This window comes from Schistocerca cancellata, chromosome 1 (assembly GCF_023864275.1).
Source record: "Schistocerca cancellata isolate TAMUIC-IGC-003103 chromosome 1, iqSchCanc2.1, whole genome shotgun sequence".
Taxonomy (NCBI): Eukaryota; Metazoa; Arthropoda; class Insecta; order Orthoptera; family Acrididae; genus Schistocerca; species Schistocerca cancellata.
The window spans coordinates 828,770,436-828,794,927 of NC_064626.1; positions in this window are offsets into that span (position 1 = coordinate 828,770,436).

Here is a 24,492-nt window from a genome sequence, read left to right on the forward strand (position 1 = left end):
CATATACCTCCAGTTTTTGAAAATTAGAGTCCTTAGAAACTTGAAACGAACTTTACACATAATCTCAAACCTTCTCGAAATATTTTCTCGCTTATATGCTTGACATCAATTATTTAAGATAATAACTCATTTGTTAAATAATCAGAAGTTTGAAACTGTTTTGAACATGGGAACACGATTCATTAGTGTATTGTCGAGAAAGGCAGAGAGAGAGCTGAAGATGATCGAGATATGGTTCAATGATTGGCAGTTGATCTTCCGTATAACTGAATGGAGTGCAGTGCATGAAAATACACGAAACAGTTCGATTACTGGAATCTACATCTGAATCTGCATGATTACTCTGCGGTTTATAATTAAGTGCTTGGCAGAGGGTTCATCGAACCACCTTTCTCTACAGTTCCACTTTCGAACAGCACGTGGGAAAAACGAACACTTAAATCTTTTCGTGCTAGCTCTAGTCTCTCTTATTTTATTTCTCCTTATAGAGGTGTTTGCCAATAAAATATTTTTGCGTTTGAAGGAAAAAGTTGCCGATTGAAAATTCATGAGGAAATCCTGCCACAACGAAGAACGCATTTGTTTTAATGACTGCCATCGCAACTAGCGGATCACATCCGTGGCACTGTCTTCCTATTTCGTGATAATACAGAACGGGTTAGTCTTCTGCGAACTTTTACAATGGCCTTTGTGAATCCTGTCTGAGGCGGATCCCATGCCCCGCAGCACCAATCTAGAAGAGAACGGACAAGCGTAGTGTAGACAGTCTGATTAGTTGCGTCTTCTAAATGTTCTGCAAGTAAATTGCTGCCTTTGGTTCGTTTTCCCCTTAACATTATCTACGTCATCGTTGCTAGCTAATTTGTTCGTAATTGTAATCCCCAAGTAGTTACTTGAATGACCATCAAGTAAAAAACAGCAAAGCCTTGGAGAAATTTATAGTGGAAGACCACACATGTCCTCTTGCGGGATAGGACGATGTCAAGATCAGATTTATTGATATAATCCTTAGGAAATGAAATTCACGTATGAAACTGGTCGCTTACAAAGCCCTAGTTCCACTTGTAGTGGCCTAGGTGGGAGGAGGGGGGCGGGGGGATGGAGGGGGCCGGTGTAGCCTCTATGGTGTTTACTTGAGGAGTCGTTCTACTGCTTCTACTTTTCCAACTGGGAATTGTGTGTTCGATGGCCCGGGGGGGGGGGGGGGGGGACACACAACAGGAATCCGTCGTAGGTGGAGGAAGCGCAAGACAGATGGCGTTTATGAAAAACTTTTATTATTCGTCAGTTCAATCAGGCACAGGCGTGGAACCACGTCCAGTGGCGCAGTCTGGTGTCGATCCAAGTGTATTCGTATCGGCGCAGCGACGGCTGATGTCCCTAAGGCCCGCATTACGCTATCAAAGTTCTTTTGCAAAAGATCTCTCTCAAAGAATTTGTGAGACTTCTTTGATCAAAGTACTTCACTAAAACTATTACACTACCGTCAAATTTTTCGTCATAGTTGTTGGAGAATAGGTGCTGAACAGTTAATCGTCTGTACAGCAACGTTTAATGTAATACTGACGGCAAGTGCATTGCTTAAAAAGAAACGGAGACGATGGTGTGTGAAACCATGGTAGCGAGAAGCGAAGCTCGAAGCGTTCATCAGAATTTGTTTCGTGAGCGACTCTGCGAGAACAAAGAGCTACGAAAATGTACATAAGCAGATGTATATTTGAGAATGAACGAACAAAGATTTCAATTTGTCCTTAATAAAACGCCCGTCATATTTGTAAGGAAGATTGTCATTTAAGAAATGTGATTTCTACTATACTCTCATGGTTATGTTAAGATTTTTGGCAACAGGCGAAACCTGTTCGAGGTTGCAATATAGTACTCACATCGCACAGCATACAGTTTCACGTATTGTTCCGGAAACATGTGAACCAGTATATGAATCACTTAAGGAAGGATTTATGAAGGTTATGTTATGTTATTTACAATAATAAATAATACATTTATTACACTTATGTAAACTTTATTGACATTTTTATTTCCACATCACCAAAGACACCTTAGTACATACAATTTCTTCCTTATAGCACCCAAAGCGCAGCCATTTCGAATACAGATGATGGCTACAGCTATTTCTTTCTGACTGCTACCCGACCGATGCGTTTGGTGTTATGAAGAATGCCGCTTTCCTCATACCTGAAAATCATCAGTGTGTTGCTAGCCATACACAACAAGTAAATTTTGAAGTCATTATACAGGTTGGAATCTACTGAAGCAAGTAAAACACGTACACAATATGGTGAAATTTGATCAAAGCTAGATCCACGCTCTAAATCTTAAGAAAGATCTTGGGTCGAAGAAACCTTTGATCAAAACTGCCCCAGTACGATGTCAAAGATTTGACCAAAGGGCTTTGAACAAATATGTTTGTCAAAGAAATTTGACAGCGTAATACAGGCCTGGAGGTTACCCCCGCTGCTGGGAGCCATAGCACTGACGAGACGCTGAGTAGCACCAGCGGCCAGCTGAGTTCAGAGCAGCATTCCTGGTAGCCGCAGCGACAGTGCTGGCTACAGCTGGCGGTGTGTAGGCGAGGACTGAGGTGTGGAGATGGGGTCGTATGACGACCTGATATCCAGATAGAGCTGATGACGACGACGGCTGTCCAGTGGATGCTCGAAGGTGCAGCAGCACAGGCGCCGTCTGGTTACCACCTCGAACCTGGCTGGTGGCTTGATCAGCGTCTATAATAATGCCCCAATCCTTGGTTCTCTAGCAGTGAAGGTTTTCACCACTGGTTGGCGCAATGCTGAATTGACGAGTCATTACGAATGTCTTGTTACACGTTTATGTGACGTACTGGGCGTTTTGCAAGTCGACTGTGTCAGCATCAACGTGCCTTGGGAACGGTAATTGGAAGACCGTGTCCCGAATTACCTTGGCGTTGAGGTATTCTGTCCGTACAGTAACAGACCACTTACTGGAAACTGTTCCACGATGCGGGATCCCTACCAATTTGGATTAGCGGAAGAGATAGAAAAGATTCAAAGAGGAGATGCCCACTATCGGATGTGTTCATTTTGGTAGTGCTGGAAAGCCAAGGAAATGCTTAACAAAAACCCATAGACGTGACAAGAGAGGCCTTGTGCGTCACGGAAAATCGTAATCACAGAAGTCCGAGAGCCCACGCTTTAAAACGAGTCAAGGAACATTACCTGCTACAACACACATGTCGCACAAGGATCACAACGGTAAAATTAGAGAAATATTCTGCGATGTCGACTATCTTTCTTCCTGCGTGCTGCCTGCAAATGGAATAGGAAGGTGCAATGTATACTCTCCGCCACAAGCCGTAAAGTGGCCTGCTAGGCTGAGGATAGGCAGGCACGAAAGGATAATGATGTTGACTTTCAGATGCTAAAAGGACGAATAATAAATCGATTAGAGCCTTTCAGATGCTCAAAGAACCGAATAATAAACTGATTAGATTCCTTTGGTATAGCAGTATTATAAACACAATAAAACACGCGCTGATCCATGCTACAGAATATTCCCACAGCTCTTTGCAGCAAAATTCTAGAATAAAGAGAAAATGTGCATTCATAGTTATAGTCAGATCCACGTCGACGGTTCCTTTTTCCCCTTCGTTTTGTGTATGTTACTGACCTTTCTGCTCGTATATTAAACTTCATTCGTCAAACCAAATTTTGCGAATATTTTAATGCCATACACGAGATAAATGCGAACTACCTCATCTCATAGGCACGGTCAACTGATGACAAACGGTCTCTATTACCATTAGGTATATGGTGACGATTTGCAGAAGAAAAGTAAAATATTTCACTGCACCTCTTCGTCAGATCATCACTTCAGCTCCACATTTTGCTTAGAAGGCTAATATTCTTCTTCATCCTGAAGTTACACATGTATCATTACAGTACGTTTTCCGCGGGTGCTAGTTAAATTGATCGCCCACGTTCCAATAATTAGGAATGAGAGGAAATAATTTCATCACGAATTTGTTTTCCAGTCATAGTGCTATTAGTGAAGTTTGCAGGAGAATCGAAAAATATGGGTTTAATAGGCACATGCCCCAACAGAATGATATAACACTAACTGCACCTAAATAGGTCCATCATAACTTAGAATGACCAGAAAATAACGAGAGAAGAATGTACCGAAAGACAAGCAAGAGTTGAAACTAAAAGCCAAACAGAGCTACGTATTGGTATGATGTTTCAAAGATAACCCCCAGAAATTAGATTTTGGCTGTTTTAATGGCTCTGAGTACTATGGTACTTAACATCTGAGGTCATCAGTCCCCTAGACTTAGAACTACTTAAACCTACCTAACCTAAGGACATCACACACATCCATGCACGAGGTAAGATTCGAACTTGCGACCGTAGCAGCAGTGCAGTTCCGGACTGAAGCGCCTAGAACCGCTCGCTCACATCGGCTGGCTGACTGTTTTACCCAGAGAATATAGTACACGAGTGAAAAATCATTCCGTCTTCAGGCCACAAATGGCCCTACGGGACCATCCGACCGCCGTGTCATCCTCAGTTGAGGATGCCGATAGGAGGGGCGTGTGGTCAGCGCACCGCTCTCCCGGTCATTATGATGGTTTTCTGTGACCGGAGCCTCTACTATTCGGTCGAGTAGCTCCTCAATTGCCATCACGAGGCTGAGTGCACCCCGTAAAATGGCAACAGCGCATGGCGGCCTGGATGATCACCCATCCAAGTACCGGCCACTCCCGACAGCGCTTAAATTCGGTGATCTCACGGGAACCGGTGTATCCACTGCGGCAAAGCCGTTGCCTACACGAGTGAAACCAAATAAAAAAATTGTTTTCTATGCTCAGAATGAAGAGTTGGAGACAACTTCAGACGTTGCATTAAGAAAATCAGTAGAGAGTTAAAAATGAATATACTGATGATGCCTGAAAGTATTGAGATATCAGGCATTAAATGCAAGTGGTAGAAGCCTAGACTTTTCTCTATGAATGGACATAGTTTCACCATCACTGTTGGATGTGTAGCACCAATCTAAATTGTAAACGATGTGAAAATACAGCGCACAATGTAAGCTACGAAAAATAAGTGTATGGCATTGTAATATTAGCAGAATTTTGTTTGATGAATCATGTTTAATATACGAGCAGAAATTGAAATATTTCCTTCCTAGTCACAACATGTCTCGTCGCGATCAGAGTGTACATCATAACAAAAATGGAGCGTATCCAGCATGGCATTAACGCTTTCTTCTGCATTAATTAGTAACAGCGAAACGTAACTAGTATGAAGTATGTGTGTGATGACCTCGAGCTCTGCAGGGTGGTATACGAAAATCTTGCAAGAGCTTCTTATCCAGTCGTTAAGTCCTAATCTGTCATCATCTTCTGCTCATCAACGCAACACATGTGCCTAAAGTATGTCATTCACTCTGTTCCAGGCAATCTCGTTGGACTTTTCTTAGAATTGGAGGATCACACGTATGCAGTACGGTAGATCACACACATTTCAGTGATTGACTTGCGGAAGCGAATGCTGCAGCCGCAACGAGTTCATACATCGTGAAATCGAGTTCATACAGTGTGAGACCGATCTTCCCATCGGCCCAACTGATACGCCCATTTTTGATTCTTACAATTTGGATCTGTTAAACTTTATATTTCGTCTGATGAATCTCATGCGCATTTTTTATCCTATAAGTCTTTCTCTTGTTATGGAAGTATGAGTAGTTAACAGCTTCATTTCAATGTGTTTCACTGTTTTTGTATGAACCCTTTCTTGTTTTCTCCTCGACTGAAGGCTATATTTTACTCGCACGGAGCGTTCTTCCGAGTAATACTGCGGCTTAACATTCTTGACCCATGACGCATACCGACCGACCAGTGCAAAGGCGCAAGAAACGTCCGTTGTAATTATCATTCTAATTCTAGCTACCGTCGGAACATCTTGAGGTACGGTGGGTCTCATCTGAAATTCAGATCGCGCTTAATTGGCACATGAGGTTCGTTACAACGAGTAACCAATTTTGGAGTACGACTTGCGGAGGCGATATGCAGTCCAGTAGCGTGGACTCATATTTTGCTGCTGATGACAAAACGGGTTCTACGCCAGAGAATTAAGTGATTGCAGCAGGAAAAGGGAAGTTAACTTGTTTTTGTCATATTTAATACCACAGATTTAATTTCTCGTATCACTGTAAAAACTTGTCGAAGCTTTTTAATTTTCTTAGATGCGGCATCTATCTTTCCTCTAGTCATGTAAGTTTATACAGCCTTGAATTTGTCCTCCAGTCATTCCTGCATTTCCTGTCAATTTTTAGACGTCTGTATTTCCTTTCGCCTGCCTCATTTGCTGCATTCTTTTGTTAAATTCAATTTTTTTTTACAAAGATTCATGCTACGCCTTGTTTTATACCTACACTATTTCATCTCTCAAAGCTACGTATTAGCCTTCTGTTGTGCTTCTTTCCCTTGTTTCAGTCAAACGTTGCATAATGCCACCTCTGAAACGTAACGTTCGTCCCTTTAGTTTATCCAGATCCCAACTTCTTAAATCCCTACCTTTTTGCACTAATTTCAGTTTTCATCTGCAGTTAGTAATCAATAAATTATGGTCAGTCAGAGCCCCTGAAAAATTCTTGCAGTTTAAAATATGATTTCGAAAATCTGTCTTTTCATTCTGTAAGCGGTCTGAAACATTGTTGTATCTCCGTGTCTCTCCCGCGTGTACAGCCTTCTTTCATTACGTGTTTGCGATGATTAAATTAAGCTCTGTGCACAATTCCACCAGGGGGCTCCCCCTTTCATTCCTCCCCACCTCCCCCACCCTCCCCCTCCAGTCCATATTCATCAACTATTTTTCCTTCCTTCCTTTTCCTATAGTCGAACCACAATCGTCCGTCTGCAATCTACTCTGCAATTCACACTTAAGTGCGTGGCAGACGGTTCATCGAATCCCTTTCAAACTATTTCTCTGTCATTCCACTTCCTTTTTCTCCGTTAACTATCTGAATAATAATCCTGTATGGTGGGTATTGGCTTAGTGTCTATCTTGCACTTCACTTGCGTTCACTATGCTGTTTTTAGTAACTTAATCGCACTCCCGTTTTCCTATTCATTATTAGACTTACTCCTGTTCACCTCTACCTGATTTTCTGTTTATAACCCTGAACCCTGTAACTCCTGACCAAAAGTCCTGTTCATTCTGCCACCAGACTTCACTAATCCTCACTACATGTAACTTCAATCTATTCATTTTTCTTTCTTTAATTTTCTAACCTACCTTCTCGATTGAGAGATCTAATATTCTACGCTCCCCCGTAGAATAGCAGTTCTGTTTCTCCTGATGACGACATTCACCTGAGCAGTACCTGCCCGCAGATCAGAATTGGTAACTATTTTACCTACGCAGTATTTTACTCATAAGGATGCCATCACCATTAAACCATACAGTGGAGCTGCATCTCTTCGGTAAATGTAGCGGTTGCTGTTTTCCCTCGTTTTCGGGCATTTGCAGTACCGGAATAGCAAGGCCAGGTTGGCTAATGTTATCATCCCAGAACAGTGAATCGTCCGGATTATTTCCGCTGCAAGAGCAGATTTTGGTGGAATTTTGAAGGTATGTTTGTATTTTCTTTGAAATGAGAGAATTTTGTAATCGTTAAGTCTTCTTATGTTGTGCATTCTTTTTGTCGATAATCAGAGTTTGATTTTTTCAAAAATGATTTTCTTTAAAGTAAAATCCACCTACATGAGTCATCATAGAGTTTTAAAATATTCTGTCGTGTGTGTGAATTGTACCTTACAGCACACGCAATAACAATTTTTTTCTGACAAGCGAAAAAATTTAGAGTAGATTATTTACCTTTAGCTGCTGCATCTGCTGATTCGTATTGGCTTTCCAGAACTTCAATACATGAGACACAAAACAGCATGTCGAACAGGAGGTTGGTCACTTTTATTTCAGGCCAGATTTCACCTTGCATTTCTGAGCAAACAGTGTGTTGTCAGCGTTATCAGGTAGGGTATTAGTAAGCAGATTAATTTTCAGTGAAGAGTGTTGGTAATTTCAAACAATTATTCTATTCCAAGTAGACCCATAATTTATTTTTTGTAGAATTTCCAAATCTAACATTGCTCATCTTATCACATAGCGTTCATTATGTACTTCGGTTCTGAGTTTTAATTGCGTGGTTTTCATCGAGCTACAGTTAGTTTCCTTTCACGTTTAGTTACATTCGTTTTCGTTCTTTCAAATTTTGCATTTCGTGACGTTGAAAGTTTTATTTCACGACACTGTTCACATGCGCAACACAAGGCAACCAACTTTCAGGTCTCCTCAGTAACTGAATACGTTGTCTAAAGTACACGTTACATGAGGAGAAACCTTTCCTAAATCAATGTATTCAGTCTTCTCGCGTACAGACAATATTTTTTTTTTTTTATAAAAAGCCCCACCCATGCCTTATGGTCTGAGGTGTGTAATTACAAATCTTGTTCACTTTTGGTGTTTCTGGAGGGGACGCCAACCAGAGCTCGATACGTGCAGGATTCTGTTAGACCCGTTATTTTGCCGTTTTTGCAATAGGAAGGTGATGTGTTGTTCTGACAGGATAATGCTCGCCCACACACTGCCTGTGAAACTCAACGTACTCTGCAAGACACGCAGCAACTTTCCTGGCCAGAAAGACCTCCAGACTTGTCTCCTCTGGAGCACATACGGGATAGGATGGGATGAGAAGTGGTTCGTGTGACTTGTCAACCAACAACTCTTACAGAACTACGTGAACAGGTCAAACAGGCGTGCAATAACGTACTCCAGGACAATATTCAACATCTGCACGATCGACTGGATGCTAGAGTCAGCACCTGCACTGCCGCCCATGGAGGCTACACCACGTACTAGTATGGGTCGACAGCTGGTACATCAGAAACGCTTGTGCCATCGATCAGTAGATGATTTCATTTCATATACACTACATGCACCGCTGCAACAATCAGTCTTGAGTAAATTGGAAACCTCTAAGTGAGTATACTATTTTTTTCCGGTAAGGTAATAGGGACGCCTTTTATCCCAAACAGGTCTTCAGATGTTCCCATAATAACAATCAGTGCTAATGACGCGCCTCTCTCGCTTCATGTTATGTACGTTAATCGTGGATTGGTTATATTACACAGCTAAATTTGATCCTTAATTGTCACTGAGACGAACAGAGCACATGCCCCACAACCCACTTTCTACACTCACGCCCATAAATTAAGGATAATTGCAGAATGTGGTGCCACACAACGTGGCACTATACAAAACTGGCGCTAATAGCATAGGCACATAGGGAACACACACGACACTGATCTGTAAGTCCACGGTATTGGTGATAAGCTGAGAAAACCGTCCCGAAACACATGTGCTACAAAACGACACTGTTTCCTACGCATGTACCCCGACATCGATATGGGATATGATCACCATGCACACGTACACAGGCCGCACAAGGGGTTGGCATACTCTGGATCAGATGCTCAAGCAGCTGCTGGGGTATAGCCTCCCATTCTTGCACCAGTGCCTGTCGGAACTCCTGAAGTGTCGTAGGGGTTTGAAGACGTGCAGCGATACATCGACCAAGAGCATCCCAGACGTGCTCGATGGGGTTTAGATCTGGAGAACAGGCAGGCCACTCCATTCACCTGATATCTTCTGTTTCAAGGTACTCCTCCACGATGGCAGCTCGGTGGGGCCGTGCGTAATTATCCATCAGGAGGAAAGTGGGACCCACTGCATCCCTGAAAAGGCGCACATACTGGTGCAAAATGACGTCCCGATACACCTGACCTGTTACAGTTCCTCTGTCAGAGACATACAGGGGTGAGCGTGTACCAATCATAATCTCACCCCACACCAAAAAACCACGAACTCCGCACAGGTCCGTTTCAAGGACATTAAGGGGTTGGTATCTGGTTCCAGGTTCACGCCAGATGAAAATCCGGTGAGAATCACGGTTCAGACTATACCTGGACTAGTCCGTGAACATAACGTGGGACTACTGTTCCAGTGACCATATAGTGTATTCTTGACACCAGGCTTAACGAGCTCTCCTGTGACCAGGGGTCAGTGGAATGCACCTTGCAGGTCTCCGGGTGAATAAACCATGTCTGTTCAGTCGTCTGTAGACTGTGTGTCTGGAGACAACTGTTCCAGTGGTAAGATCCCGAGCAAGGCTACCTCCAGTACTCCGTGGCCGTCTGCGGGCACTGATGGCGAGATATCGGTCTTCTTGTGGTGTCGTACACTGTAGACATCCCGTACTGTAGCGCCTGGACACGTTTCTGTCTGCTGGAATCGTTGCCATAATCGTGAGATCACACTTTGTGGCACACGGAGGACCCGTGCTACGACCTGCTGTGTTCGACCAGCCTTCAGTCGCCCTAGTATTCTACCCCTCATAACGTCATCAATATGTGTTCTCTTAGCCATTTTCAACACACAGTCACCATTACCACGTCTGAAAACGTGTGCACACTTACTCGTTGCATCGTACTCTGACATGCACCAACACACCTCTGCGTATGTGGACTGCTGCCAGCGCCACAGTGCGACGACCGCAGGTACAATGCACCGCATGGTCAGACCCCGAGGTGATTTAAACCCGCAAACCGCCCACCTGAGCGTTGTGTCACCATATATCAGCATTATCCTTAATTTATGAGCATGAGTGTATTTTGTAGTGGGTATACCATGGAGCCTATGAGCGTGGAGGCATGCTTCACAATAAGTACATTACAGAATTATAGCCCGTTTGTATGTAATTGAGTTTCCATATTTAGTATATATTTTAACATTTCAGCAGTAGGTAAAATTTTCACATGAGTTAGGAGCCTAACGGAAACCAGTTACGTTAAAGATGATCCTAGGAATACAACACTACACTTAGAAACACTGCACACATATCACAGGCAAGATAAGATTTCAACTTCTCGACCACTCTCTTCTTCAGACACATTTACTTGAGAGATCAACATGTAGCGGCTACAGCCAGCTTGTAGTACCGTCTAGATTAAAAGATTTGTGTGATCGCATGGTCTTTAGTCATAAAACCTTCGAAAAACAGCGTAACATGCAGTAATGTATGTATTCGTGGTATCTACGTCCTCTACGCATTCATGCATACTAAACGGCACTGTCAGACATTTATCTCTGTGGTATACCTGCGTGCAGTAATTCCCGCATCTCCACGACACCAGTTTCTGGTCGCACAGTGTATGATATCAGCTGTGTAATGAAGTCGGACTTGCAAGCGAAAGTGGGGCTGGATATACCACTAGTAACAGTTTGCCACAAATTCTTATTTTTGATTGAAAATTTCTAACGTCTCTTGTTGACCGAAACGCAATAGACGCCTAGAGTAAGAACACTGAAATTAGTAAATTAAAACTATAGCAACACTGTCAGTAAATAACGATTTTGTGTGCACAGAAGCGAAGGATTCTTTTCATAATTTTCTTTAATCAGTTCTCGTCATCTACAGACGATGCGTAGCGTTTAATGCAAATAATAAAACTGCAAAACAACGCAAGTATTGTTGAAAAATTAATGTTACGAAGTTATAGTGCACGTGAGATTTCTTCGATTGTTTAAAGTTGCTGCCTGAAAGAAAATTTATTAACGTGCATTCGATAGGCGGAAAACGTGGTCTCACCTTGTACTCGTATTTTACTCCTGTTATCATTTGGCCTAATAACGCTTATAGCAATCCTGTTCATATACTGAATTTACATGAAATTACTTAAGAGCAATGTTGCAACTAAAATCGTTCAGAATGCCAGCTAAAATAGGCCGCAAGCGTTGACACACATTTCTAAAAAAACATTTCGAACTTCACAAAACGAGGCCTCATAAGGATCAAATACCATAAGATACACTATGTGATCAAAAGTTTCCACTTCATTATCACATCGGAAACAATGGACCTAGGGATGCTCGTTGTTGTTGTTGTGATCTTCAGTACAGAGACTGGTTTGATGCACCCCTCCTGCGCAAGCTTCTTCAACTCCAAGTAACTGCTGCAACCTACAGCCTTCTGAATCTGATTAGTATATTCATCTCTTGGTCTTCCTCTAAGATTTTTACCCCCCACGCTGCCCTCCAATACTAAATTGGTGATCTCATGATGCATTAGAACATGTCCTACCAACAGATCGCTTCTTCTAGTCAAGTTGTGCCACAAATTACTCTTCTCCCCAATTCTGTTCTGTACCTCCTCATTAGTTACGTGATCTATCCATTTAATTTCAGCATTCATCTGTAGCACCACATTTCGAAATATTCTACTCTCTTCTTGTCTAAACTAGTTATCGTTCTTGTTTCACTTCCATACATGACTACTCTCCATACAAACACTTTCAGAAAAGACGTGCAGACAGAAAAATCTATACTCGATATTAACAAATTTCTCTTCTTCAGAAACGCTTTCCTTGCCATTGCCTGTCTACATTTTATATGTCCCGTACTGCCACCATCATCAGTTATTTTGCTTCTCAAATAGCAAAACTCATCTACTACTCATTTCCTAATCAAATGCCCTAAGCGGCACCTGATTTAATTCGACTACATTCTACTATCCCCGTTTTGCTTTTGTTGCTGTTCATCTTATATCCTCCTTTCAAGACACTGTCCATTCCGTTCAACAGCTTTCCCAGGTTCTTTGATGTATCTGACACAATTACAGTGTCATCGGCAAACCTCTAAGTTTTTATTTCTTCAAATGTTCAGATGTGTGTGAAATCATATGGGACTTAACTGCTGTGGTCATCAGTCCCTTAGCTTACACACTACTCAACCTAAATTATCCTAAGGGCAAACACACACACCCATGCCCGAGGGAGGACTCGAACCTCCGCCGGAACCAGCCGCACAGTCCACGACCGCAGCGCCTTGGACCGTTTATTTCTTCTCCACGGATTTTAATGCCTACTCCAAATTTTTATTTTGTGTCCTTTACTGCTTGCTCAATATACAGATTGAATAACATCGTGGATAGGCTGTACCCAGTCTCACTCCCTTGCGAACCACTGATTCCCTTTCATGCCCTTCGACTCTTATAACTGCCATCTGGTTTCTGTACAAATTGTAAGTAGCCTTTCGCTCTCTGTATTTTACCCCTGCCACCTTCAGAATTTGAAAGAGAGTATTTCAATCAACACTATCAAAACCTTCTTTATGTCTACAAATGCTAGAAACGTAGGTTTGCCTTTCCTTAATCAATGTTCTGAGATAAGTCGTAGGGTCAGTATTCTCTCACGTGTTCCAACATTTCTACGGAATCCAAACTGAACCCCGCCTCCCCCCCCCTTCCCCCCTCGGAGGTCGGCTTCAACCAGTTTTTTCCATTCGTCTGTAAACAATTCGCGTTAGTATTTTGCAGCTGTGACTTATTAAACTGATAGTTGGTAATTTTCGCACCTGTCAACACCTGCTTTCTTTGGGATTGGAATTATTATATTCTTCTTGAAGTATGAGGGTATTTCGCCTGTCTCCTACGTTTTGCTCACCAGATGGTAGAATTTTCGCAGAACTGGCTCTCCCAAGGCTATCAGTAGTTCTAATGGAACGTTGTCTACTCACGGGGCTTTGTTTCGACTTAGGTCTTTCAGTGCTCTGTCAAATCCTTCATATCTCCAATTTCATCTTCATCAACATCCTTTTCCATTTCCGTAATATTGTACTCAAGTACATGGCCCTTGTATAGACCCTCTATATACTCCTTCCACCTTTTTGCTTTCCCTTTTTTGCTTAGAACTGGGTTTCCATCTGAGCTGTTGATATTCACGGAAGTGGTTCTCTTTTATCCGAAGGTCTCTTTAATTTTCCTCTAGGCAGTATCTATCCCCTAGTGATATATACCTCTACGTCCTTACATTTGGCCTCTAGCCAGCGCTCATTAGCCATTTTGCACTTCCTGTCGATACCATTTTGGAGACGTTTGTATTCCGTTTTGCCTACTTCATTTACTGCATTTTTATATTTTCTCCTTTCATCACTTAAATTCAATATCTCTTCTGTTACCCAAGTATTTCTACTGGCACTTGTCTTTTTACGTACTTGATCTTCTGCTGCCTTCACTATTTCATGTCTCAGACCTATCCACTCTTCTTCTACTGTATTTCTTCCCCCATTCCTGTCAGTCGTTCCGTAATGCTCTCACTGAAACTCTCTACAACCTCTGGTTTAGTCAGTTTATCCACGTTCCATCTCCTTAAATTCCCACATTTTTGCAGTCTCTTCAGTTTTAATCTACATTTCATAACCAATAAATTGTGGTCACAGTCCACATATGCCCCTGGAAATGTCTTACAATTTAAAACCTGATTCCTGAATCTCTGTCTTACTATTATATAATCTGTCTGAAACCTTCCAGTGTCTCCAGGCCTCTTCCACGTATACAACCTTCTTTCATGGTTTTTAAAACAAGTGTTAGCTATGCTCAAGGTTTGCTATGTGCAAAATTGTACCAGGCGGCTTCCTCTTTCATTTCTTACCCCTCATTCGATATTCATCTACAACTCTTCCTTCTCTTCCTTTTCCTGATATCGAATTCAGTCCTCTATGACTATTTATCTTTCGTCTTCCTTCACTGTCTGAATAATTTCTTTTATCTCATCATACATTTCTTCAATCTCTTCGTCGTCTGCGGAGCTAGTTGGCATATAAACTTGTACCACTGTGGTAGGCGTGGGCTTCGTGTATGTTTTGAGTACAATAATGCGTTCACTATGCTGTTAGTAGTAGCTTACCCGCGCTCCTATCTTTTTATTAATTAATAAACCTACTCCTTCATTACCCCTATTTGTTTTGTATTTATAACCCTGTATTCACCTGGCGAGAAGTCTTGTTCCTCCTGTCACCGAACTTCACTAATTCCCACTGTATCTCACTTTAACCTATCCATTTCCCTTTTTAAATTTTCTAACCTACCTACCCTATTAAGGGATCTGACATTCCACTCTCCGATCCGTAGAACGCCAGTTTAGTTTCTCCAGATAACGACGTCCTCCTGTGTTGTCCCTGCCCGGAGATCCGAATGGAGGACTATTTTACTTCCGGAATATTTTACCCAAGAGGACGCCATGTCATTTAACCATACAGTAAAGTTGCATGCCCTCGGGAATAATTACAGCTGTAGTTTGCCCTTGCTTCCAGCCATTCGCAGTGCCAGCACAGCAAAGCCATTTTGGTTAATGTTACAAGGCCAGATGAGTCAATCATCCAGACTGTTGCCCCTGCAACTACTGAAAAGGCTGCTGCCCCTTTTCAGAGATCCTTAGGAATGAAAAATCTTGCGCACAGGCGTATGACACAAGTGACATCCAATCACCTGACCAAGTTCATTATTCCTTACCTTATTACACAGATACATATTCGTCGACACTTCTTTAATATTTCATCATAAGAAATACGTAGCATAATCAAATTTCTCATATACAGTAGCATCATCTTATTGATCATAAACATATCTCAACAGCATAATACACATCGTCGTCGTAATAATATGATAACATCCCAGTCAATTCTCAAAATCGTCGAAGCTTCCTCCAATAATTTCAAAACCTAAAAAAAATTCTCTGCTCATGTCAAAAGTGGCATCTACCTCAAACGTACTTTAAAATTCATGATCCCATACCAAATACATCATTCAAAGCTCTTATAGTATCACAATGGTTCAAAAAAAATATGAACAGTTCACAAAGTACAGACAAAATACAGTTTCATAAGTGTGAAGTTATTCAACTGTGTAATTACGTAAACATCTGTCACTGATGTAGTAAAATAAATGTTTGTCTCTTCCAGTTAAATGATCAGATAGCTGTGTAATTTATGTCTTAGAGAAATATGGTACCGATGTGTAAAGTTGTATAAGCCAATACCATATTAGCTAGGGCTCCTTGTGCTTGCCAAACACATGGTACACAAAGTAAGCGTGTACCCCCCTGTGGATTAATGTAATTATACCCTCAGGTGTTACAGATTACAACAATGGAATGAAATGTATTACGGAAAACCTTTGTATCATTGTACTTCAAATATCTTTAAAAATAAATGATTTAAGTACAAAATTAATCACTCAAATACGTGTCCTGTAGCGCTAAATGTGTGTCTTGCTGTAAGATAATCTCTGTGGAAGTGTCGTAGTTATTGTTCTCCGAAAGCTAAGTTCTGCAGAAGTCAATGTACTTACCTCATGATAAACAAAAGTGAAATGCTTTGCGTATAGATATCGTACTTATTACGCTTATTGTTGTGATGAAGAAAGTACTGTGCTGTAACGTATTGTTGTGCTACGAAAGAGGATGTCTCATTGTAGCTATACCACAAAAGTTACTACTAAAACATGTTTTACTTTCCAGAATAATTCAGAAAAACTGTGCAGATATAAAACAGAAACACCGCAAAAGCAACATTGTAAATTGTCACTCATTAGTAGTGTCGTGATAAAATCGTGTAGCTGTCACATAAACTAACCACTGTGTCATCTGGTATCTCACAGAAAGTACTTTAAATCCAGAATGTATTTTCAAGTAAACCAAAATGTTGCATTAAAATCTCATTAGCAGTACCAGTATATGTCCTAAGTATGTAAGCCTGATAGTCGTTACGTAATCGTGGAACTAACAAGCAAGAATGTACACACACAGTAACACTGTGTCCTCTGTTCACTATCACAATGCAGTGGTAATTACTGTCTAAATATGTACCCTAGGTTCTAGACTGGATAGTTAACTTCAAAACATAGTTGCATGATAACAGTTTCTAAGTGTGACAATGCATACTAGAAATGTGAAGCGAAAAATTTTATGGCAAAGACAAAGTTAAAAAACAGATTATCTCTCAATAAACGGTTTTACATGTGAAATGTGGTGCAAGCCTTTACTCTTCCTAGTACGCAGAATTTCAGCTTTAACGCAATTATCATGTGGTATATGTCGGTAAGGAATACTGGAATTTTTCTCAAGGTTAGCGTCTATGTTATTTTTCTCTGAGCCAGCCGGCGCACGCGGCTGCCTGCGGTGCGAGTCATTGTCTGTCTGTTTGTTGGCGCGCGTCGTTATTAGGATTAGGACACCTAACTTCTACAAATTCACCTTGCCGAGAGGACCCTGCTCTGTTTGAATCCCGCCAGTTCTGATGCAATTCAGCTCTGTCGTTACGATCATATCGTCTGTCGTCATGTCGGTAGATTCCATAGTTTCTTTCTTGTCGGTCACGTGGTGGAGAATTTCTCCTTGAATCGTAACTGCGCGCCAGACCGTTGCATCTAAAGTTATTGTGTCGCCCTTGATAATAATTATTTTGGTTCCCAAATTGTTTGTTTCTCTGATTGTCTCTGTGATAGTCACTACCGCGGAGAGGTGATCTTTCCCTGTAATTATTACTACTCTTCCAACGGTTGTCATACTGGTGGTGTCTGTTTTGGTCATGATTTGTGTTGTGACAATAGCCTTGTCGTGTCCAGTTATTATTTCTTTCGTCGTGGAATTGTGACGGATGAGACCTGTAATTGTTGTGTTCCTGTTTTCGCGTTCCGCAATTTCCGCGATTGTCAGTGTCAATTTCCAGTTCTTGTAACAGTCCCTGAAAAGCTTCAATTTCGTCTTTGCAACGTCCTGCCAAAATAATATGTCCTAAATGTTCAGGTAATTTGATAAAGCAAATGCGGATGAGTTCTGAGGGGCTGTATGGGTTTGACAGGTACTGATTCTTGTGCAACATGTCTTCAAAATATTTCACAAGACTGGAAACTTCAGATTGTTCGAAATATTTCATCATTATGATGCTATGTTTTACTCGGTCTTGTGTAGTTTTTGAGACCAACATGCTGAGAGGAAGGCATGATAAAATTCTCCTTCACTGTGGCAATCGTGAATGACCGATCGCATTCTCACAGCTGGATCATTCTCTAAATAGCCACACATAAATTCTAATCTGTGCTCTAATGACCAGTTGGGAGGAAAACAATGGGAGAATTGATGGAGCCACGCTTGTGGATGAATGTCGTTGTCAGAATTCTTAAATGTTTTGAATATACGTGTAGTAATGAACAGCTTGTAGTCAAAATCATCGTGTCGACGAGTAACATATTGGTCATTGTTACATCGTGTCGGCGCTTCCATCTCAAAATTCGGTGCACCTTGCCAATTTCTTTCATAATTTCCGAAATGCCCTGTGTTATTATTTTGTGGCTTTTCAGTATTTCTATGTTCCTCTTCCCATATTGGAGCACGAGTGTCCTCTAAAATATGTAATTCCTGTATTACCTGTATCAACTGATCTTGTACTTCCCGGATTTCTCTTTGGTGTTGCGTATTAATTTGATTCTGATTTTGTTTCAGTTTCCTAATTTGTTCGCACTCTTCTGTGTCATTAAAGACTACCGGTTTTGTGTCATTCAGACCATCATCTACCTTCGTAGATAAATTATTTAGCTGATCCGAAAGTTCAACTACTTTCTCTGATAATAAACTAATTTCCTCCATGTGTCTTTCTGAACCAATTTTCAGAGTATCTACTGTGTCCTTTAAGTTTTCTTGAGTTTTTGCAAGTTGCATAACCGAATCGGTAGATGCAACTGAGTCAATTTTAGCTTGCAAGGTCTCATGATTTTGATGAGCAATAGTTTGCAGTGCTTTTATGGCTGCTTCGTGATTCTGTAATGCATTTTAATGCCGCGAAAAAATAGGTTGAAAATGCTCACAAATCTGTGTTTTTACGTCATTACAGACTTTTTGACATTCCGATTCAATGTTATGTAACTCAGTAGTTAAATCTTCACGTGTTTGTTCAAGTGTGGTGTCTAACTTTTGAAGCTTTTGCTGTGTTTGTCTCTGATTTTGTTCCATTGTGTCTAACTGTTGCTGTGTTTGTCTCTGATTTTGTTCCATTGTGTCTAACTTTTGAAGATTTTGTTCCATTGTGTCTAACTTTTGAAGCTTTTGCCGTGTTTGTCTCTAATTTTGTTCCATTGTGTCTAAGTTTTGAAGCTTTTGTCCCATTTGTTGCATTAATTGTAATAACAATGCACTGGTGTCTGAAACATGTTCCTCAGTGCTATTCGGCAATGCATTTGAACCGGCAATATTCGCAGTTTGAAAAGCAGAAAATGTGTCTTGACTTATTTGAGAAAAGGGTGAGGACGCAAAACCTGAATCTACAGTAATTGCAAGATTGTGTCCTGTCATTTCGGATTCCTGAGGCAAGCTGTTGCCGACCGATCGATCGATAATGCTTCCCTGTTCACTAAGTGTTTCAGTGTCTACACCATTGTTTGCAGCCCGCTCCATTTCCCTATGCACAGTTACCAAATTACTACTCTGAACATTAGTTAATTCATTACTCGGTGGCGCTAACACACTGCATTTGTCTTCACTGTCATTTCTCAGTTTACTTTGGAGCCTAGTATTACGTTTTTCACACGCCATTATTGTCACAATATTTCACACGATAACACAGAAAAACACAATTTGAAGAGCAACAATAAGAGAACACATTAACATAGCACTGAAAATAATATCTCGTTAATTGCAAGCGCAGCTGCGAAATACTTGGTGCAAATCTACATGCATGCCACAACTGTTTTACTGTACAACAATGAAAGGCTACAACTACAAAGGAGATTCTCTCTACAATTACACGCTAGCAATAAACAAAATCTACACTAATTACACAAACTACAAGAAAAAATCAGAAGATTCCAGTGAGGTATCCTCGGCTAAGGGTCGACATATGAAACGTCCCCTTAGAAAAATTATACATGACTGTGCTTAAACTGACACACAATAATTTTAGCGCAACGCAATCTGACTTTCAATAATCCCTACAAAAGAGTGGCCCTGACTAACATTAACCTATACCTTTCACACACAAATCACTTACCTCACAAAAATCTTCGTTACTCGAACTACTGCAATACAGCGAGCGCCACTACTGCCAGCTAAATAAAAGATTCAAACTACGGAAGGCACTAACTACTGATAGGCATAGTTAGCAAATGAAAGATTTTAATAGAGAACAAACAATGTGTTTACCTTAATAGTGTTGAAAAATCATAATATACGTAGCAGTTCATAATATCCAGTATTACAAATTTCAAAACTCCGCCATCTCTCTCCCCACATCCACCACTGCTGGCGGCTCACCTCCAACTGCGCAACGCTACGCGCTGTTCACATCCAGCTGCCCAACACTACAATGGCAGACAACAATGCAAACTAGCCACAGACTGCACACAACTCAGCCTGTGATTTTCATACAGAGAGCGCTACGTGGCGGCGGCGGTACCAATATAAGAACCTAAACAGCCTACTTACAACCTGACCAAGTTCGAAGTCCGTGAGTTCCGCGGAGCGCCCCATTCTGCTCTCTCACGATGTCTAATACCTGCTGAAATCGCTGATATGGAGTACCTGGCAATAGATGGCAGCACAGTGCACGTAATATGAAAAACGTTTGTTTTTGGTAGTGTCCGGATACTTTTCATCAAATAGTGTAAATATAAATTCATGAAGTATAATCTAATCACATCTCGTATAGATTAGTATTCACGTACTTTTTGTTTCACTGATCCATAGTGATGGTGTCCTCAAGGATGTGGAACGTGTCATAAAACAAGAATATACAATATACACTGGTGTGCAAAACGTAGCGACGAAAGTAACTTTTGGCACGATATGTCACTGACTAACAGAGGTCGATGAAACTTGGATTATACATGGAAAGAACTGCTGAAATTTAGTACAGGGGGTGACTGAAAGAAATACGCAGTGAGACGAACAAAAATGACACTTTTGTTCAAATACAATATACGCTGAAATCGCAGCGAATCGAGATGGTCCTCTGGATACTAAGAAAGGTGGGACATGATTCTTGATAGGTTGTGTGATCATCACGAACGGCAATCAACGCTCTGCAACGTGCTCTCCCGTTGGCCACAAGATCAGTGAGGAGTTCTTGTGGTAGGGTGTTCCAGTTCTCCACCAGCGCGGTTGACAACTGCTGGAGGTCGTTGGTACATGAGGACGCGCTGCAACACTCTCCGTAACGCACACCACACGTGGACGATGGAGTTTAAGTCGGGGAAACGAGCAGGGCAATCCGCTCGCCGAATATTCTCTCGTTCCAAGAGCTCCTCCACCTGCGCAATTCGATGCGGTCGCATATTGTCATCCATAAAAATTAAGTCAGGGCCAAATCCAACCTGATAAGAAGCACGTGGTAATTGAATACAGTACCACAATGAAGACGACAGGTGAGCGTATATCTTTAAAGATTTACGTCAGTACGTCCATGCAGCATTATGCCTTCCCACATCATAACACCTAGGCCAGAGGCGAGAGGTAGGAGCATGTAATACACCCAGAAACATTGCCAAACATGATCGTTTTGGTGGTCCAGATGTTATAGTGTGGCGCAGCATAACGTTGCATGGGCGTACTGGCTGCGAAATGTTTGAAAACGGTACACTCCCCGTCAAATTTTGTGTGACGCTGCTCCTTCCACATGACCTTCTTTTCATTTGGTGAATTCATTCTCGACTGCATTTTTATGGATGACAATGTGCAACCGCATCGAACTGCACCGTACGAGAAGCTCTTGGCACGAAGGAATTTTCGGCGAATGGTCTGTCCTTCCCGTTTCTCCGACTTAAATCTTATTAAGTACCAGCTGGATGCATTGGGGAGGCGAATTGCAGCACGTCCGCATCACTAACAAGCATTCAGCAGTTGTCTATCACGCTGCTAGACAATGGAGCGCCCTACTGTAATAACTCCTTTCCAACCTCGTGGTCAACATGCGAGCACGCAGCACAACATGCTCTACTGCCTTATTGACAGTCATGTCCCGCCTTTTATAATGTACAGGTATCCATCATAAATCTGTATGACTGCAGTGTAATCATTGTCTTTGAATAAAACTGTCATCTCTCTTCGTCACATTATGTAACACTTTCACTTGCCTTCCTTCCAATGGCGTAGCAATTCTATGTATGGACCAAGTTCCGTCGATCCATGTTACATGGCAGTGACACATCACGTGAAAGTTATTTTCGTCCTTACGTCTTGCACACCAGTGAACATTTACAAAGAAAAGATAATATGCTAATGTAACGTCCACATAGCCGAAGAGACATTTTGTGACAACCAAACACGTAATGTTCTCAGTTGAGGTATGAATGTTTTCCACACAACTCTGTACTTCCTACATGATATCTTCACTTCTCGGAATGTCAGAGACGAGAATGACGTTTCCGTGGTTTTATTTCAGTAGGCTTACATGTGAGACAGTAAACAACCATGATAATACGAAACTACGCAAGTCGTGGTGATGGTTCTTCTTACTTGAAATTGAAACACACCACGTTTGTAACTAATTCCTTTGCCAGTAAATCAACCTTTTGGCTACCAATTATTCCGCAATCACGTTCAAGATAAACTAATTATATTTCTTTATTGCAATTTCTATAACCTTCTCTAATATTTTTGTAAATAAGTGGTTCTCCATTTTGCTACACTTGCTGATGTCAAGAGGTTCCACTGTCAAGATCAAAATTTTTATTATTGGAATATTAAACAGTATTTCAGTATAGTTCGAGACGCAAGTCATTGAAGTGACGTCAAATAGAGAGACTTGCACAAAACAGACGAACTGTCCCTAGCCTCCTGGCCAACAATCCCACACGATCATTTAATTTCACTTAAAATAGTGTAATAGAATACTGTTGTACCCCAGAATCCATTCAGTGTGCACGCCTAAATTTTTTGAAGTTTCTACCCGGCAAGCTCAGATCCAGTCAGGCCAGCTCGGGGCCGGTCAACACGGCGTACTGCCGACGTAGCAGAAGACTAGGCGATAGTCGAGCTTGCCAGACAATCTCCGAGTGCGGGAGCAAAAGAGCACACACCGCAGTACATCTTAACAGGGCAGTATGAAGTAACGCTCTGAAACTCCAAGCACCAGAGCACCCCAGAAATAGTCAGACGTTGCAGAAAGACCCCAGCTCGACAACCCAGAATAATTACTGAATCACCACAATGAGGTAAGGAATGTTAACAACGCCAGGAAACCAGGACAAGTTCGGTCATCTGCCCAGAGCAGCCCTATCATAGACGTGCTAGGATACTTAAATAAATGATCTTTCGGAGTTGACAGACACGTCCAGCCACGACACCATTCTGTCCATGTCGTCAATACCAAAGGGAATGACGATCTATTGAGTGTCAGTGAATCCATGACAAGCTGAACGATGATGGCCTGCCTGCCACCTGCTTGCTGACTTGATGCCGAGGCGCAGCCATCCCAATGCAAGCCTCTGCTGTGGCCATGGACATCACAGATGAGGAGAAAACTGGTGTGCTGCCAGACCTCCTACTGGGGATCGTTTTTGGATGATCTGCAGGCTGGCATCCCCACAGCATGCAGGCGCAGCACGTTTGCACAATCCTGACCATCCCATAAGCATCTGCTGCAGTTTGGTCATCCCATGGTGGGAGACCAGAGTCTGTCCTACATGACAGGTGTCGTCCTGTACCGCGCAGATGGCTTTACTCACTTAAGTGCACGATAGGGCATCTACAAAAGTGCTGATGTATATAAGTTGCCCTGTGTTGTCAGAACGTCCACTAACAGACTACGCCTTCTTCTCTTCCACACTGCATCCTCCACACCTTCACAGCTACTGATACTCACTGACCTGTGGCAGCAGCTTCACAACTCACTGATGAGGTGCATCAGCGGTCCTCCCCAGTGAGCGCTGAGGTCTACATGCTTCATGATGCAGTTACATAGCTCAGTGTATTCATCCTGACAGTACAATGTCATTCCAGATTTCACTATGTTACCGACACCTCTCTGCATAGCTCATGAACACTCCCACACCATATCGTCAGATATTCTGATGTGGCTGCGTTTGGTAGCAGCGATCATGTCTGCAGCATCGATCTTCGTCTCACAATAGTGGCATGCTGCCGTGTGGTGAGTGAACATTTTTCTTCATTGTTGGCCTTTTGTTTTGCGTACGTACCTTGCTTGGCCATGGTAGGACGTAGACGACATTCATCGTAACTTTAAAGTTACCCTTGTCATGCCGCAGAATCTTGCAGATTACTCGCAATTTAGAGGGAACCGAAACAGACATGTTTAACGCCAGTAGGTGTAATTTTTGTAACCTTACAGGGCATGAGTTGGCATTTACCAAGGCTGTCACAGTCACATGTAGTATTGGTAGACCATTTGGACATTTGACACAAGATTTTTTTGAATCCCACTGGGCGGTGATATGACAAAAGGACTAGTATAGAATTATTTTTTGTGTATTTCTCGTACAGTTTCTCTATTTGTGTTTGTTTGTTTAGTAAACAGCAGTTGTACAGTACTCAAAATGCAAGACATGCCTGCTGCTACAATGGTGAGAATACTGACGCTTTGACAGATCACG